Here is a 19,491-nt window from a genome sequence, read left to right as displayed (position 1 = left end):
AGAGGGATAGACAGGAGGCAGTAGGAATGTAGCACCGCTGCGTCCTAATGGTACCCTATTCCCCTTTATAGTGCACACGTTTTAACCAGGGCCCATAGAGAATAGGGTGACATTTGGGACTCAGGGTAGGAAGAGATGCTTAAAGACGGACATCAATGGAAACCACCTGTTCTTAGCGTTATGAAACAACTAGAGGGGAACTAAGTGATGGACCAGACTGCTGCTTTACAGTCAGGTGTAAAACGCAAGACCCCACCGGCCTGCCAGGACATCTGAAAATATAATTCCCCCCTTTCTCTGCCTCTCTCTGTCCCTTTCTCTCCCCCATCCCCTCCCTCTCTTCTCTCCACCGTCAGAAGGAGAAGTTATGGTGTCTATGACAAAATGCTCCCTGTTTAAGAAGTTCTGAGAGGAACATCTGGAAGAGGCAGGCAGGCAGGCAGGCAGGTACGCACATGCACGCACAAATTGTCAACGGCTGAAGACAAACTGGTCTGTCTAACCTATAGTAAGTTTATGCAACTGTGTGCCTATTTTGCACTTACTGTAAGTTGCTATGGATAAGACTGTCTGTTAAAGGACCAAAAGGTTTAAAAAAAATATATATATAAAAATGCATTTATCAATAAACCAATTCAAGTGTTGGATTCACAGTCTCGTAATGCAAACTTTTCCAAATAAATTAAACCAGATTGTTAGCCAATCTCATTTTCTCACAATAATCGTCATCAATTACCTCTAAGGTAGCCTTGTCTTGCCAATGTCATTGCAGAGTGAATGAGAATACAATGTCTGGCTATGGGAGGCTACCTCAAAGATAAACATATCATTTTGGTCACTTAGCTCAGTGAACTGTTTTCTTTAAACTAGTATCCAAGTATAGGCCCAATGTACCGTTACCAAATGAGAATGAATGAGAACAGCAAGCTAGCCAAGTAAGAAGTTAACGAGGCAGTCTGGGATTCAAACAATAAAGTGCTCCTCCAGGCAATGTTTTGGTAAAAAACTAAGGGATGGGGCTGGAGAAATGTAACCCCTCAGAAACTCATAGACGGAGCTATGGATGCAAGGACTGACCATCCATGAGATCAAAATGATAGGATTAACCCTGATTTGAAGTGATACAGTGTTTGTTACAAATCCCAGATTGCCCATTTAAAGAGAGCCAGAGGCTTGGAGGACATTTTTATATAGTGTAATGCTGGCTTCTCCTCTGATGTGCATTTTGTATGAATGTGAATGCGTGTGTGTGTGTGTGTGTACTTTCAATATGTATTAATTACATTGTGTATGAATATGCCTTCTGTTCAAAGATAGATGAACATTCCTCCTCTCCGAAGCAGATGGGAATGTCAGGCACAACGCACACACACACACACACACACACACACACACACACACACACACACACACACACACACACACACACACACACACACACACACACACACACACACACACACACACACACACACACACACACACACACACACACACACACACACACACACACACACACGCACACTTACTTAACATCACGATGCTATAAACTTTTGGAATCCATCTTGGGAAAGTATTGAATGGAACATCTTTGGTAGATTTACAGTATCAATGAAGCTTTTGATCGAATAACGAACTTTGATCCTCCGATAACGAGGACTTCAAACACCAACAATTGCTGTCATATCAGATCATCTCTAGTATGACAAAGAATTCACAGAACCAAGCTGTCATATTAGATGAACTATAGTACAAAAACGAATTCACAGAACCAAGCTGTCATATTAGATGAACTATAGTACAACAACTAATTCACAGAAAAGGTCAGGGCTTACTTTTCCAAAAGGTAGAATTATGCTATAAAGAAAAAAGAAAAAGTATATCGGCAGGATAGGTGACCTCTGTGAGATGGTCTACACATAGAGCTCACAACACACACACTCTGTTCCTATTCACAACTGGTGAACACCAAACACAACGTACATTGTAAAAGTGAGGACAACAAGAGGTGATGTCCCAATACTGTCCCTCTTCAGGCAGTGTCGTTCCATTTGATTTCAAATCACTGTTTAACAGCACCCCTTTTGATTTGAACTCAACTTTTCATACACATTTGTAGAAGTGGTCAGACACTTTGTGGACCCGCCAAACCGTGCTCCTTAACACCTGCCCCGCTTAACACCTGCCCCGCTTAACACCTGCCCCGCTTAACACCCGCCCGGAATTCAGCTGCACCAATGTGTCGGAGAAAACACAGTTCAAATCACAACCGGGGTCAAGTCTGCAGAGAGCGCAATGAGTCGCTAGAGCGTGATGAGCCAAGTAAAGCACCTCCGGCCAAACCCTCTCCTAACCCGGACGACTCTGGGCCAATTGTGCGCCGCCCTATGGAACTCCCGATCACAGCCGGTTGTGATACGGCCCGGGATCAAACCTGGGTCTGTAGTGGTGCCTCTAGCACTGCGATGCAGTTCCTTAAATGGCTGCACCACTCGGGAGGCCCGGTTTGACAGCTTTTAAATGATATCAAACTCAACCATATATATTTTTGAGTGATGAAGACATGGACATCTCAATGGTAGATTATGCCAAATGGGTCACCTTTCAGCACCTCCATCTCCTAAATGTTGTGGCACTCAGATCCAAAAGTCCCCTTCTGACTACGTCTAACATGTCAAATATGTATAGAAAGTTTCATTTAAATCAAAAAGGGGTGCAGTCAAAACGTGATTGAATTCAGGTGGAACGACCCAGCAGTATTAAGTAGAACAGAACAGTGGGAATCTTTGGAGCTTTTACACTGGACTTTGATCAAATAACAAAACATATCAATTTGAAACTACTTTTCCTTTCCTTCAAATAATATCTGTAACAAGGTTTCCCAAAGTCGGACCGGGGCCCCTCCCCCCTGGTTGAGCATTTTGTTTTTTGTCCTAGCACTACACAGCTGATTCAAATAACCAAGTCATCATCAAGCTTGGATTATTTGAATGAGCTGTGTAGTGCTAGGGCAAAAAACAAAAGTAGTGCACTATATATGGAATATAGTGCCATTTGGGATGTAGATTTGATCTCTGGAAGTGGCTCCCCACCTGAGAGGATACATGTGCCCAAAATGGGCTCTCTCCCCTGGGATTAGTACCTGGAGAGCCCCTGTAAAAGTTTTGGGAGCCGTTTGGAAGCGGGAATAAAGAGAAGAGAACAAGGAATCAGCGTGTAGCCACTCATTAAGTAGCACGGTGCCAGCCACTCAGATACACAGACCGGGGGGGGGGGGGGCGGGACTGACTTTGAGAAACCGTGATTTACAACACAGGCCATACGGAACAAGCCTAGAGGCATCAAAAAGTTAAGTCTAAACTTTTGACATTTTACTAAGCAATAGAATACTAAGGAAAAAGTCATTAAGGAGAATAGGTGACCTAGTGTGCGTCCCTATAGGCCCTGGTCAAAAGTAGTGCACTAGAAAGGGAACTGGTTGCCTAGTGTATATGTGGCTGAAACAACCCAAAACAAATGACTAAGTGAAGATAACTAGAGATGACTCCACCAATTGGCCCTCAATTACATTTAACTGCACTTTCGCTCACTCTCTGTGTGTGTGTGTGTGTGTGTGTGTGTGTGTGTGTGTGTGTGTGTGTGTGTGTGTGTGTGTGTGTGTGTGTGTGTGTGTGTGTGTGTGTGTGTGTGTGTGTGTGTGTGTGTGTGTGTGTGTGTGTGTGTGTGTGTGTGTGTGTGTGTGTGTGTGTGTGTGTGTGTGTGTGTCCAGAGGTTCCCTATTACAAGATATCAAACAAACATCAAACATTGCAGGCTTCACCAATGAATTGACCAAATTCAAAACAACCCCTTGGGTGGGGGGCTGAATCCCAAATGGCACTATATTCCCTATAGAGAGCACTACTTTTGACTATGGCCCATATGGCACTATGTAGGGAATAAGGTGCTATTTGGTATGGAGACGGGGTAGTAAGTCATCAGGCAGTTCCTGTATGTATTTACTTTGACCCTGTCAGTGCTAGAGAACCATGATCATTTCACAAAATAAATAAAAAGAGGGGCTGAAAATTGAACACACCTGTTAGTCCTCTTGCTTCCTCCCTGGCACGCACGCACACACACACACACACACACACACACACACACACACACACACACACACACACACACACACACACACACACACACACACACACACACACACACACACACACACACACACACACACACACACACACACACACACACACACACACACACACACACACTTTCTGATGCAGACTCAAATACCCCATCATGCATAATTGGTGGGGTAAGAGAGAACAGTCTTTGAAGTGTTCATTTTTCTAGCCTTGGGATACAAAGAGAATGCTAGTAAAACAGGCGGCTCGCGCCGGGGACAGAGACACATATTTACACAGAGGGAGTGAGGGAGGGGGTTGCGGTGATGCCAGTGATGCCAGTGATGTTGTCAGAGGAGCGCTCTTACTTGAACTGACTAACAGATTGAAAAGGGAAATAGTCATGGCTGTCAATACAGACACTCCACTGTATTTTAACAGCTGTATAATCCCAATGTGAACAACGATGACATCGGTATAATAGGGGGTTAGACGCTATTTTAATGGTAGCACTATTTTATGCTTCTGCTGTTACTGAGTTGATGAACTGGGAGCACTATGCTATGGACCACAGATGTTGAAATAACCTACTGGACACTGGACAATAAATACAGAACGCAACATGCAACATTTGCAAAGATTTTATTGAGTTATAGTTCATATAAGGGATTCAGTCAATTGAAGTGAATTCATTAGGACCTGATCTATGGATTTCACATGACTGGGGATACAGATATGCATCTGTTGGTCACATATACCTTCACAACAAGGTAGGGGCGTGGATCAGAAAGGCAGTCAGTATCTGCTGTGACCACATCTCCTTCCCATAGAGCTGATCAGGCGGTTGATTGTGGCCTGTGGAATGTTGTCCCACACCTCTTCAATTGCTGTGCGAAGTTGCTGGATATTGGCGGGAACTGGTACACATCGATCCAATGGAGGCAGGCCATGGAAGAACTGGGAAATTTTCAGCTTCCAAGGAATTGTGTACAGATCCTTGCGACATGAATGGCACAACAATGGGCCTCGGGATCTCGTCGCGGTATCTCTGTGCTTTCAATTAGCTTTCGATAAAATACAATTGTGTTCGTTGTCCACAGCTTATGCCTGCCCATACCATAACCATAACCACGGGGGCATTCTGTTCATAACGTTGACTTCAGCAAACCACTCGCCCGCTCTACGCCATACATGCTGTTTGCCATCTGCCCGGTACAATTGAAATCGGCATTCATCCGTGCAGAGCACACTTCTCCAGCGTGCCAGTGGCCACCGAAAGTGAACATTTGCCCATTGAAGTCGGTTATGACGCTCACCTGCAGTCAGGTCAAGACCCTGGTGAGGATGATACGTACGCAGATGAGCTTCCTTGAGACGGTTTCTGACAATTTGTGCAAACGTCTCTAAAATGCTGTTGGCGGTGGCTTGTGTAAAAGAAATGAACAATCAATTCTCTGGAAGCAGCTCTGGAGGACATTCCCGCAGTCAGCATGCCAATTGCGCGCTCCCTCAAAACTTGAGACATCTGTGGCATTGTGTTGAGTGACAAAACTGCACATTTTGGATAGATAAAGTGGATATGTGGATAGATAATCTTGGCAAAGAAGAAATACTCACTAACAGGGAGGTAAAGACATTTGAGAGAAAAAACATTTTTGTGCGTATGGAACATTTCTGGGATATTTTATTTCAGATCATGAAACCAAACACTTTACATGTTGCATTTATATTTTTGTTCAGTATATATCCTCCTCAACACACTTACCCTATATTCCCTAATAGGTGAGAATGGGACCATACCAACATCGTTCAACGTACCATGAAACCATGTTGCTCAAGTCTTATTCAAGTCAATAAACTTCTTATGGGTATTGAATGTTTATTATCATTTGGATGCAGTCAAACTAGTGAAGTGAAATGGATATAGCTGCCCAGTCAGACGGTACCGGCTCACTGGTCACAGGACATAGACCACAACATGCGAGAGATGCATAGAGCACAGATCGGGATCGTGGAGCTAGTTGAAAATGTACACCTGTGTACACATGGTTTTATTTTGGTTGAGCTTGTTAAAATTTGATTTCCCCAAAATCATAAATCCAGTGTGCAGGTATACTGGGAGGGTACAGTACATGTGCCATGCTTGAGGTCCCAGGCGTACAGCTCAGCACAGTTGTCTGTCTCGTCTCCTTTACCCCATGAACTCATTGTGACGAGTAACTTGCTGAGCAGACCACTGGCTGGCTGTCCTGTCTCCGGTATCTTAATTCCTGTTCACACTGCAGACCTTAATGCTCAAATCAGTTTTTGTTTTTCAAACCTGACTGTCCAAACAACAAGTTATAGTAACAAAGGGCGTGTAGGCTTATTGGTGGGGGTGCTGGTACTTCCTATCTCTCAGAAATTATGTTTCCCAGTTGATGTGAACGTACAAAATCATCACAACACCTTTAAAGCCTCAAAGGAGAAGATGATGCAACTTTCAAAACAAGTCCTTTTTGACTAGCCACAGCAGTCAACTAGCCAGCTAGGTACTGATTAGCTTTCTAGCACATTCACTAACTTCTTTGTAAACCATTAACAATTAAGTTAGCTACCAAATGTTCTTGTCAAACTGTCAACAGAGTAGCTAGCAAGCAACAAGATATGCCAAATAACAGTCTAAAAATCACTTGTAGGCAAATAAATCAGATTTGACCGTTCAGACAAGTCGCAAGGCCAGGAATCAGATTTGTATCTGACTTCAAACCATATATGAAGGTGGTTTGAAATGTGGCTTGAAATATCAGATTCCATGTGGCAGATTTGAATATGCAAAAACATTTGATTTGAGTCACTTCAAACTGCCAATGTGAGCAAAGCTTTAGAGAATAGATCGCTCCATCTCTCCATCTTTGTCCCTCTCTACCCTTCATCACTCACTCTTTCTTCCTCTCCATCGCTCCACTACCACGCCATCCTTTTGTCTCCATCCATCACTCCCTCTCCATTCCATCAGTCCAGATGTTCTCATCCGTCACAATGGTTCTATTAATCCTTCACTCCTCCTGTCAGACATCCCTCTCTTTCCCCCTTCCTTCATCCCTCTCTCATCTGTCACCTCTTTTTCTGCCCCCAACTAAACCTATGTAAGCCCCCTCTCATGCCTTCAACTATCCAGATATGAGCAGTAACCCTGAGACGCTATGTTGTCGAAGTAATTACTCATGAGGGGAGCACCCGGACCGGCTGTGAGCCAACACACACACACTCTGATTACCAGTGGTCTGAGACAGAGAGAGAGAGACAGTCAGACCAGGATATCACAGTCCAACTGGACATTAGAGAAAGGTAACATAATGGTGTCTAATTTTTAAACATTTATTTCACCTTTATTTAACCAGGTAGGCAAGTTGAAAACAAGTTCTCATTTACAATTGTGACCTGGCCAAGATAAAGCAAAGCAGTTCGACAGGTACAACAACACAGAGTTACAGTAAAACAAACATACAGTCAATAATACAGTAGAAAAATAAGTCTATATACAATGTGAGCAAATGAGGTCAGATAAGGGAGGTAAAGGCAAAAAAGGCCATGGTGGCAAAGTAAATACAATATAGCAAGTAAAACACTGGAATGGTAGATTTGCAGTGGAAGAATGTGCAAAGTAGAAATAAAATAATGGGGTGCAAAGGAGCAAAATAAATAAATACAGTAAGGGGAGAGGTAGTTGTTTGGGCTAAATTCTAGATGGGCTATGTACAGGTGCAGTAATATGTGAGCTGCTCTGACAGCTGGTGCTTAAAGCTTGTGAGGGGGATAAGTGTTTCCAGTTTCAGAGATTTTTCATTTAGTTCCAGTCATTGGCAGCAGAGATCTGGAAGGAGATGCGGCCAAAGTAAGAATTGGTTTTGGGGGTGACTATAGAGATATACCTGCTGGAGAGCGTGCTATAGGTGGGTGCTGCTATGGTGAGATAAGGGGGGGACTTTAACTAGCAGGGTCTTGTAGATGACCTGGAGCCAGTGGGTTTGGCGACGAGTATGAAGCGAGGGCCAGCCAACGAGAGCGTACAGGTCGCAGTGGTGTGTAGTATATGAGGCTTTGGTGACAAAACGGATGGCACTGGGATAGACTGCATCCAATTTATTGAGTAGGGTATTGGAGGCTATTTTGTAAATGACGAAGTCGAGGATCAGTAGGATGGTCAGTTTTACAAGGGTATGTTTGGCAGCATGAGTGAAGGATGCTTTGTTGCGAAATAGGAAGCCAATTCTAGATTTAACTTTGGATTGGAGATGTTTGATATGAGTCTGGAAGGAGAGTTTACAGTCTAACCAGACACCTAGGTATTTGTAGCTGTCCACATATTCTAAGTCAGAGCCGTCCAGAGTAGTGATGTTGGACCGGCGGACAGGTGCAGGCTATTTGGCCCATCTAACCTCTTAAGCCAGCAACTCGACTCCAGCCCTGGGGGAAGGCCTTTACTGACATGTCCCACTTGGCACCCTATTCTCTACAGAGCTCTGCTCAAAGGTAGTGCACTATGTAGGGAATATGGGTGCCATTTAGGACAGCCTCTGTGTGCTGATATCTGTCTAAGCACGAAGAGCCAGCATCCCATCCACATTACATCAGCTTCAACAACAGTCAGTGAGTGAGTTTCCTTACAGCACTCAACTTCTGGACTAGTTACCATTGATAAAAGTGGCTGCCCATTGATGAAAACCAGAATGATATGCTGGCTCTTATCTCGCCCTCAGAAGGGCTTATTGGGGTGAAGATAGCATCAAGCTGAGGGGATGGCCATCTTGCATCAAAGACTGGCCATATTTCAGGCTGCATTCCTCTGTCTGTTGGCCAGTGTAAACATGGGGGCTTATTTTGAAAATGGTAGATGCGTTCGTGCTGAAAAGCTCTCGGCTACATTACACGCAAAGACATACACCCTCATAGAAGCCAATGTCTTTATACTGTCACACTTGGCCTTTCCCTAACTGTGGCACTAGGACCCATTAAGGGGATTAACATGCAATCACATTTCTGCTTTCTTTTTCTCCATTCAGATTGTTCTCTCTCCCTCTCGAAGTAGCCCACGGTGTGCGATTTCCATCAGCCCCAAGGCTTGGCTGATCTCCGTTAGCAACCTCCATTGTTGTGTGTTTATTATGGTCCTGGCAGTGGCACCCTTTAGTGTGGTGGTGATGTGGTGGTCCACGTCTCAAATAGCACCCTTTTACTTATATAGTGCACTACTTTTGATCAGGGGCTCCATAGGGCTCTGGTCAAAAGTCGGGCACTATTTTGGGAATAGGGTGCCATTTGGAATGCATTCCACCACTGGCCATGCCTACACCCACACAACCTGGACACTGTGGCTCTGAACCCGGCACAATAAACTCCCGACTACGCACTTCCATTAAATTAAGGCATTGGTGAGAAAGGAGATTAAACTGCAGACCTTTTGAGCATGACGGATCACTTAATTTTCCTCACCAAATACAAATATTCACCACCAAAACTATTCTGTTACATTAAAAATACATTTGACAGTAAACCATTCAGCACACCTGTCCCAACAGAATAGCTCTGTAACATAAACAAAGAGTCAGTAGAGGATAGTGTAGGGGTGTTGAGCTCTGGTAACGGGCTAGTAAACGTTATTCTATTACGTCTTTAAAGGGAGACGTGTTAAAGAGGAAATGACAGCACTGAGAGACTCCTGTAACTCTGCAGGCCTCTTCTGATCAGCATGGTAGATCCGTGCGTCACACACACACCCCTCAGAGAACAGTCCTCCTCCAGAAGTCCTGGGCTTTCTCGCAGTTTCCTTCAGTAATACACCGCTGCTACTCGCTGTTTATTATCTATGCATAGTCATTTCACCCCTACCTACATGAACAAATTACCTCAACTAACCTGTACCCCCGCCCACTGACTCGGTACCCCCTGTATATAGCCTCGTTATTGTTATTTTATGGTGTTACTTTTTTATTTTTTTTTACTTTAGTTTATTTGATCAATATTTTCTTAACTCTTCTTGAACTGCACTGTTAGTTAAGGGTTTGTAAGTAAGCATTTCACTGTAAGGTCTACACTTGTTGTATTCGGCGCATGTGACAAATAAAGTTTGTTTTGATTTAATACAGTTCACTAATACAGAGCCTAACGACAGACAAACATACGTACAAACTATGTGGACACCCCTTCAATTTAGTAGATTCGGCTATTTCAGCCACACCCATCGCTGACTGATGTATAAAATTGAGCACACCGCCATGCAATCTCCATAGACAAACATTGGCAGTAGAACGGCCTTACTGAAGAGCTCAGTGACTTTCAACGTGGCACGGTCATAGGATGCCAACTTCTCAACAAGTCAGTTTGTCAAGTTTCTGCTATAGCTGCCCCAGTGAACTGTAAGTGTTGTTATTGTGAAGGGAAACATCTAGGAGCAACAACGTCTCAGCCGAGAAGTGGTAGGCCTCACAAGCTCACATAATGGGACCGTCGAGTGCTGAAACGAGTAGCGCGTAAAAATCGTCTGTCCTCGGTTGCAACACTCACTACGGAGTTCCAAACTGCCTCTGGAAGCAACGTCAGCACACAAGAGCTGTTTGTCGGGAGCTTCATGAAATGGGTATCTATGGCCAAGCATCCACGCACAAGCCTAAGATCACCATGAGCAATGCCAAGCATCTGGCTGGAGCTGTGGAAACGCGTTCTCTGGAGAGATGATTCACACTTCACCATCTGGTAGTCCAACAGACGAATCTGGGTTTGGTGGATGACAGGAGAACGCTACCTGCCTGAATGCATAGCGCCAACTGTATAGTTTGGTGGCGGAGGAATAATGGTCTGGGGCTGTTTTTCATGGTCTGCGCTAGGCCCCTTGGTTCCAGTGAAGGGAAATCGTAACGCTATAGCATACAATGACATTGTCAACTTTGTGGCAGCAGTTTGGGGAAGCCCTTCACTCTTTCAGCATGACACTGCTCCCGTGCACAAAGCCAGGTCCATACAGAATTGGTTTGTCGAGATCAGTGTGGAAGAACTTGACTGGCCTGCACAGAGCCCTGACCTCAACCCCATCGAACACCTATGGGATGAATTGGAACACCGATGCAAGCCAGGCCTAATCGCCCAACATCAGTGCCCGACCTCACTAATGCTCATGGCTGAATGGAGTCACTGCAGCAATGTTCCAACATCTAGTGGAAAGCCTTCCCAGAAGAGTGGAGGCTGGGGGTGGACTCATGATTTTGGAATGAGATGTTCGACAAGCAGGTGTCCACATACTTTTGGTCATATAGTGTATCTAGGAAGCACACATTTTTATTTTCACATATACCAGAAAGGTGCAGTGAAATGTGTTGTTTCACATGGTCAGCCATAATAGTACAGTGCCCCGGGTGCAAATGAGGGTTAAGTGCCTTGCTCAAGGACACAAACAGATGTATCACCTTGACGGCTCAGGTATTCGAACCAGCAAGCTTTTGGTTACTGGCCCAACGCTCCAACCGCTAGGCTACCTGCCGAGCTATATTTGGCTACCTGTTATGGTTTTATTTGTGTTCAGTGCCTTTTTTCATAGCAATGAATACATTTTTTATTTTATATATACCTTTCTATTTTATTGCTCTGAGGGTCTGCTGTAAAATTACAGTGCAAATTGTTGCATTCAAACAACCTTATCCCGCCCCTTTTGTCTATAACATAACATATAAAGCAGTTTGTGACAGTAATTTGTCTCTAGGGGATAGACTGGGGGGGGGGGGGGTTCCCCTCACAATGACACTGTGTCAAGTCAGACTAAAATGGAGCATGCAGTGCAACAAACATGTACTACAGTTTACAGGCTTGAAACACACTACAGCCTCTCTTGGAGCTCATTTGTAAAGACATACAAAAGCTTTGTAGAAATAATTATCTAGGTAAAGAGCATATTATGGTGGTATAAATCTAAAACCACAAGTTGAGGAGTCGTTACAAGTCGGTCATTACGTGTGATAAAATAAAAAAGCTCTGACGTTATCCAAACAAACCTTTAGTTGGTCAGTTAGTTTTCCACGTATAACTCAGTGTAAAACAAAACAGAAACCTGTGGCATAAAGGGGATTTCAGTTGAGGGGAATTCAGGTTTATATGGGTACTCCCCAAGGATAAGTATTCTGACCACCAGTTTATTTTAGGTGTTCCTCAAGGGACCTACTTCTGACTGGCTGCTCAGGAAAATGTGATTTAACGGGCACTTAAATAAGGATTTATCATTAAAAAAAACAGCATATTGGAGATGAGATGTGTAAAGTGTGTGTATGTCTGTGTGTGCCTGTGTGTGCGTGTTTCACGCGTGACTGCCTCAATCAGCACGACAGGATGGCACTTACACTTTACAGACAAAATAAAAACACACTCATTCCAACACTTCTGGATCCACAATGGAGTATTGTTGGCCACGAACGAAGTGCTTTCCCCCCAGGGTCATATTATGAAGCATGTAGTCTGGCGTTTAATGACGACAGTACACTGCAGTACAGGAAAGCAACAAAGTGATTGACTAATAACTCAGGATTATTACAAGATGATACCAATATATAAAAAGGGTCATTTGTAGTTATGCCAAGTCTTACAAAGCATTATACCTATAGACTCATGGGTCGATTGGCTCTAAGATAAAAGGTGTTTCCAATCTATTTTGTCATTGGAAGGAAATATAATGCATGCTAAGTTCAAGTGCCAGTATACGGATACTTGGGGGATTCCAAATGGGATTGGCCCAAAGATATATATGAAATTAAGCCATAAATATATCCTTTGGGGAAAGGAGGTTTGGCATACCTTTGGTGGAATCCTTTTACATGGATAATGTGGCTTTCACAATGTATTGAGCGGACCATAAAGAGACAGAGACAGCTAGAGGAAGAGGACAGTATAAAACCATCACATTCTGTCTTGAGGAGGGAGGACTGTACTCTACTCTGGTAATTGAAGCAGAAATCCTCTTGGACAATGACCATCAAATTAGCATTTTACAGTCAGGAACAAGAGCATAGGATAGAAGGAAGGGCAGAAGAAGTGAGGTGTTTGACCCAAGACAGTGATCATCTTCGTTACTGTTGTAAAAGCACAGTGTCCTTTTTAATGCATCTAAATAGACACAATGCATAACGTCTACTGTAAAAACCATTGACCCCCAAAAACTAGTCTAATTGACAAGGATTCAGTCTTTTCGCTCCCTTTTTCTCTCATTCTCTTTTCTCTTACTCTTTTCCAAGATGGCATAGCAGTCTGACGTCTTTCTCCTGTCGTGTCCCTTGTATATATATTTTTATCGCAAATTTCTTTTTAAATATTTCCCTAAACCTCAACTTCTAAATACTCTCCTGCAACCAGCCTCACCCAATGTGGTGTGGATCTGTTTTTTCTCTCTAAAGTATTTTTATTTACTTTGGCTCTGGAATCCCTCAACTGAAGCTAGCAAGCTAACGTTAACTAGCTACCAGCTATCAGTCAGCAAACCACTGCTAGCGGTCATCAGCTAACCTTTAGCTCGGAAAGCTCTCGCCAGTTCATACAATGTGACTCAAACCAGAGCATAATGGACCTATTTTTCTCACCATATCCCCGGATTCCTACCGCAAATTCTGAACCTTTTCATCTGGATCCTCTCAACTAGCTAAACGCAATCCCGGGTGACTACTCCTGGCTAGCGTTTCCATCCCGGAGCAAGTACCAATTAGCCTGAAGCTAGCCTGGCTAGGGCTCCTGGGCTACCACCGAAGACCACTGTTGGGCTACAATATCCAGGCCCCTTCTACTGCCGGAACAGGGCACGGAACCCCACCGATCCTCTGCGACTGGAATACCGACATAATCTGCCCGAGGATTCCAACAGGCACCTCAGCCGCTGAAGGCCCATTTTGCTAACCTGCTAGCTATTTAGAGCTACTTGGAACCCTACTACTTCACGACTGGTCTTTCGACGTCACCGCATGAGGTGGCAAAACAGAGTCCATGGCGACATCCCCCAAAGGGCCTTCTGCTAACTTGATAGCCTCGGTCTGCCAACTGCTAGCTTGCTAGCCCCAGTCTGCTAACTCCTAGCTTGTTAGCCCCGGCCTACTAACTGCTAGCTGGTTAGCCCCGGACTGCTAACTGTCTGAATCGCCGTGTCCCCAGCCAAGCCCAACCACTCACTGGCCCCATATGATCACTTACGCATGCCTCTCTCTAATATCAATATGACTCATCCATTACTGTCCTGGTTAGTGATTACTGTCTTATTTCACTGTAGAGCCTCTAGCCCTGCTCAATATGCCTTAACCAACCAGGACACCTACACCACCATGTTGTTCCACCTCCTACATATACAATGACATCACCTGGTTTAAAGATCTCTAGAGACTATATCTCTCTCATCATTACTCAATGCCTAGGTTTACCTCCAATGTACTTACATCCTACCTTACCTTTGTCTGTAGACTATGCCTTGAATCTATGCTATCGTACCCAGAAACCTGCATCATTTTACTCTCTGTTCCGAACGTGCTAGACGGCCAGTTCGTATAGCCTTTAGGCTTACCTTTATCCTTCTCCTCCTCTGTTCCTCTGGTGATGTAGAGGTTAATCCAGGTCCTGCAGTGCCTAGCTCCACTCCCACTCCCCAGGTGCTCTCATTTGTTGACTTCTGTAACCGTAAAAGCTTTGGTTTCATGCAGGTTAACATTAGAAGCCTACTCCCTAAATTTGTTTTACTCACTGCTTTAGTACACTCTGCCAACCCGGATGTCTTAGCCGTGTCTGACAAGAGCACCTCCTTCCAGTTGCCCACTGCTCTGAGGCTAGCAAACACTGTTACCACCGATAAATCCATTATAACTGAGAATTTCAACACGCATTTATCTACGGCTGGCCATGCTTTCCACCTGGCTACCCCTACCTCACTCACCTGCCAGGCCCCCTACACAGCAACCCGCCAAAGCCAACCACCATTTCTCCTTCATCCAAATCCAGATAGCTGATGTTCAAAGGGGGTGACACTCTAGACCCAAACTGCTACAGACCTATATGTATCCTACCCTGTCTTTCTAAGGTCTTCGAAAGCCAAGTTAACAAATAGATTACCGACCATTTCAAATCCCACCATACATTCTCTGCTATGCAATCTGGTTTCCGAGCTGGTCACGGGTGCACCTCAGCCACGCTCAAGGTCCTAAATGATATCATAACCACCATCGATAAGACATTACTGTGTAGCCATATTCATCGACCAGGCCAAGGCTTTCAACTCTGTCAATCACCACATTCTTATTGGCAGACTAGACAGCCTTGGTTTCTCAAATGATTGCCTCGCCTGGTTTACCAACTACTTCTCTGATAGAGTTCAGTGTGTCAAATCGGAGGGCCTGTTGTCCGGACCTCTGGCAGTCTCTATGGGCCTGCCACAGGGTTCAATTCTCGGGTCGACTCTCTTCTCTGTATACATCATTGATGTCGCTCTCAAATCAAATCGAATGTTATTTGTCACATACACATGGTTAGCAGATGTTAATGCGAGTGTAGCGAAATGCTTGTGCTTCTAGTTCCGACAATGCAGTGATAACCAACAAGTAATCTAACTAACAATTCCAAAACTACTGTCTTATACACAGTGTAAGGGGATAAGGAATATGTACATAAGGATATATGAATGAGTGATGGTACAGAGCAGCATACAGTAGATGGTATCGAGTACAGTATATACATATGAGATGAGTGTGTAGACAAAGTAAACAAAGTGGCATAGTTAAAGTGGCTAGTGATACATGTATTACATAAGGATGCAGTCGATGATGTAGAGTACAGTATATACATATGCATATGAGATGAATAATGTAGGGTAAGTAACATTATATAAGGTAGCATTGTTTAAAGTGGCTAGTGATATATTTACATCATTTCCCATCAATTCCCATTATTAAAATGGCTGGAGTTGGGTCAGTGTCAATGACAGTGTGTTGGCAGCAGCCACTCAATGTTAGTGGTGGCTGTTTAACAGTCTGATGGCCTTGAGATAGAAGCTGTTTTTCAGTCTCTCGGTCCCAGCTTTGATGCACCTGTACTGACCTCGCCTTCTGGATGATAGCGGGGTGAACAGGCAGTGGTTCGGGTGGTTGATGTCCTTGATGATCTTTATGGCCTTCCTGTAACAACGGGTGGTGTAGGTGTCCTGGAGGGCAGGTGGTTTGCCCCCGGTGATGCGTTGTGCAGTCCTCACTACCCTCTGGAGAGCCTTACGGTTGAGGGCGGAGCAGTTGCTGTACCAGGCGGTGATACAGCCCGCCAGGATGCTCTCGATTGTGCATCTGTAGAAGTTTGTGAGTGCTTTTGGTGACAAGCCAAATTTCTTCAGCCTCCTGAGGTTGAATAGGCGCTGCTGCGCCTTCTTCACGACGCTGTCAGTGTGAGTGGACCAATTCAGTTTGTCTGTGATGTGTATGCCGAGGAACTTAAAACTAGCTACCCTCTCCACTACTGTTCCATCGATGTGGATAGGGGGGTGTTCCCTCTGCTGTTTCCTGAAGTCCACAATCATCTCCTTAGTTTTGTTGACGTTGAGTGTGAGGTTATTTTCCTGACACCACACTCCGAGGGCCCTCACCTCCTCCCTGTAGGCCGTCTCGTCGTTGTTGGTAATCAAGCCTACCACTGTTGTGTCGTCCGCAAACTTGATGATTGAGTTGGAGGCATGCGTGGCCACGCAGTCGTGGGTGAACAGGGAGTACAGGAGAGGGCTCAGAATGCACCCTTGTGGGGCCCCCGTGTTGAGGATCAGCGGGGAGGAGATGTTGTTGCCTACCCTCACCACCTGGGGGAGGCCCGTCAGGAAGTCCAGTACCCAGTTGCACAGGGCGGGGTCGAGGCCCAGGGTCTCGAGCTTGATGACGAGCTTGGAGGGTACTATGGTGTTGAATGCCGAGCTGTAGTCGATGAACAGCATTCTCACATAGGTATTCCTTTTGTCCAGGTGGGTTAGGGCAGTGTGCAGTGTGGTTGAGATTGCATCGTCTGTGGACCTATTTGGGCGGTAAGCAAATTGGAGTGGGTCTAGGGTGTCAGGTAGGGTGGAGGTGATATGGTCCTTGACTAGTCTCTCAAAGCACTTCATGATGACGGAAGTGAGTGCTACGGGGCGGTAGTCGTTTAGTTCAGTTACCTTAGCTTTCTTGGGGACAGGAACAATGGTGGCCCTCTTGAAGCATGTGGGAACAGCAGACTGGTATAGGGATTGATTGAATATGTCCGTAAACACACCGGCCAGCTGGTTTCGCATGCTCTGAGGGCGCGGCTGGGGATGCCGTCTGGGCCTGCAGCCTTGCGAGGGTTAACACGTTTAAATGTCTTACTCACCTCGGCTGCAGTGAAGGAGAGACCGCATGAGGGGCACTGTATTGTCCTCAAAGCGGGCAAAAAAGTTATTTAGTCTGCCTGGGAGCAAGACATCCTGGTCCGTGACTGGGCTGGATTTCTTCCTGTAGTCCGTGATTGACTGTAGACCCTGCCACATGCCTCTTGTGTCTGAGCCATTGAATTGAGATTCCACTTTGTCTCTGTACTGATGCTTAGCTTGTTTAATAGCCTTGCGGAGGGAATAGCTGCATTGTTTATATTCGGACATGTTACCAGACACCTTGCCCTGATTAAAAGCAGTGGTTCGCGCTTTCAGTTTCACACGAATGCTGCCATCAATCCACGGTTTCTGGTTTGGGAATGTTTTTATCGTTGCTATGGGAACGACATCTTCGACGCACGTTCTAATGAACTCGCACACCGAATCAGCGTATTCGTCAATATTTCCATCTGACGCAATACGAAACATGTCCCAGTCCACGAGATGGAAGCAGTCTTGGAGTGTAGAGTCAGCTTGTTCTGACCAGCGTTGGACAGACCTCAGCGTGGGAGCCTCTTGTTTTAATTTCTGCCTGTAGGCAGGGATCAGCAAAATGGAGTCGTGGTCAGCTTTCCCGAAAGGGGGGCGGGGCAGGGCCTTATATGCGTCGCGGAAGTTAGAGTAACAATGATCCAAGGTTTTACCACACCTGGTTGCGCAATCGATATGCTGATAAAATTTAGGGAGTCTTGTTTTCAGATTAGCTTTGTTAAAATCCCCAGCTACAATGAATGCAGCCTCCGGATAAATGGTTTCCAGTTTGCAAAAAGAGTTAAATAAAGTTTGTTCAGTGCCATCGATGTGTCTGCTTGGGGGGGGATATATACGGCTGTGATTATAATCGAAGAGAATTCTCTTGGAAGATAATGCGGTCTACGCGGTCTACGCTCTTGATTCTCTGATCCACCTCTACGCAGACGGCACCATTCTGTATACTTCTGGCCCCTCTTTGGACACTGTGTTAACTAACCTCCAGGCGAGCTTCAATGCCATACAACTCTCCTTCCGTGCTCTCCAACTGCTCTTAAATGCAAGTAAAGCTAAATGTATGCTATTCAATCGATCACTGCCTGCACCTGCCCGCTGTCCAGCATCACTACTCTGGACCGCTCTGACTTAGAATACGTGGACAATTACAAATGCCTAGGTGTCTGGTTAGACTGTAAAGTCTCCTTTCAGACTCACATTAAGCATCTCCAATCCAAAATGAAATCTAGATTCGGCTTCCTATTTCACAACAAAGCATCCTTCACTCATGCCGCCAAACATACCCTCATAAAACTGACCATCCTACTAATCCTCAACTTCGGCGATGTCATCTATGAAATAGCGACATGTACACTCTCGTTGGTTGGCCCTCGCTTCACACTTGTCGCCAAACCCACTGGCTACAGGTTATCTACAAGTCTCTGCTAGGTAAAGCCCCACCTTATCTCAGCTCACTGGTCACCATAGCAGCACCCACTTGTAACACGCGTTCCAGCAGGTATATCTCACTGGTTACCCCCAAAGCCAATTCCTCTTAGGGTCGCCTTTCCTTCCAGTTCTCTGCTGCCAATGACTGGAATGAACTGTAAAAAATCACTTAAGCTGGAGACTCATATCTCCCTCACTAGCTTTAAGCATCAGCTGTCAGAGCAGCTCACAGATCACTGCACCTGTACATAGCCCATCTGTATACAGCCCATCTATCTACCTCATCCCCATACTGTATTTATTTATTTTGCTCTTTGCACCACAGTATCTCTACTTGCACATTCATCTTTTGCACATCTACCATTCCAGTGTTTAATTGCTATATTGTAATTACTTCACCACCATGGCCTATTTATTGCCTTAACTCCCTTATCTTACCCCATTTGCAATCACTGTATTTAGACTTTTTTGTTTTCTTTTTTTATACTGTACTATTGACTGTATTTTTTGTTTATTCCATGTGTAACTCTGTGTTGTTGTATGTGT

This window comes from Oncorhynchus gorbuscha, linkage group LG07 (assembly GCF_021184085.1).
Source record: "Oncorhynchus gorbuscha isolate QuinsamMale2020 ecotype Even-year linkage group LG07, OgorEven_v1.0, whole genome shotgun sequence".
NCBI lineage: Eukaryota > Metazoa > Chordata > Actinopteri > Salmoniformes > Salmonidae > Oncorhynchus > Oncorhynchus gorbuscha.
This window is presented reverse-complemented; position numbering follows the sequence as displayed.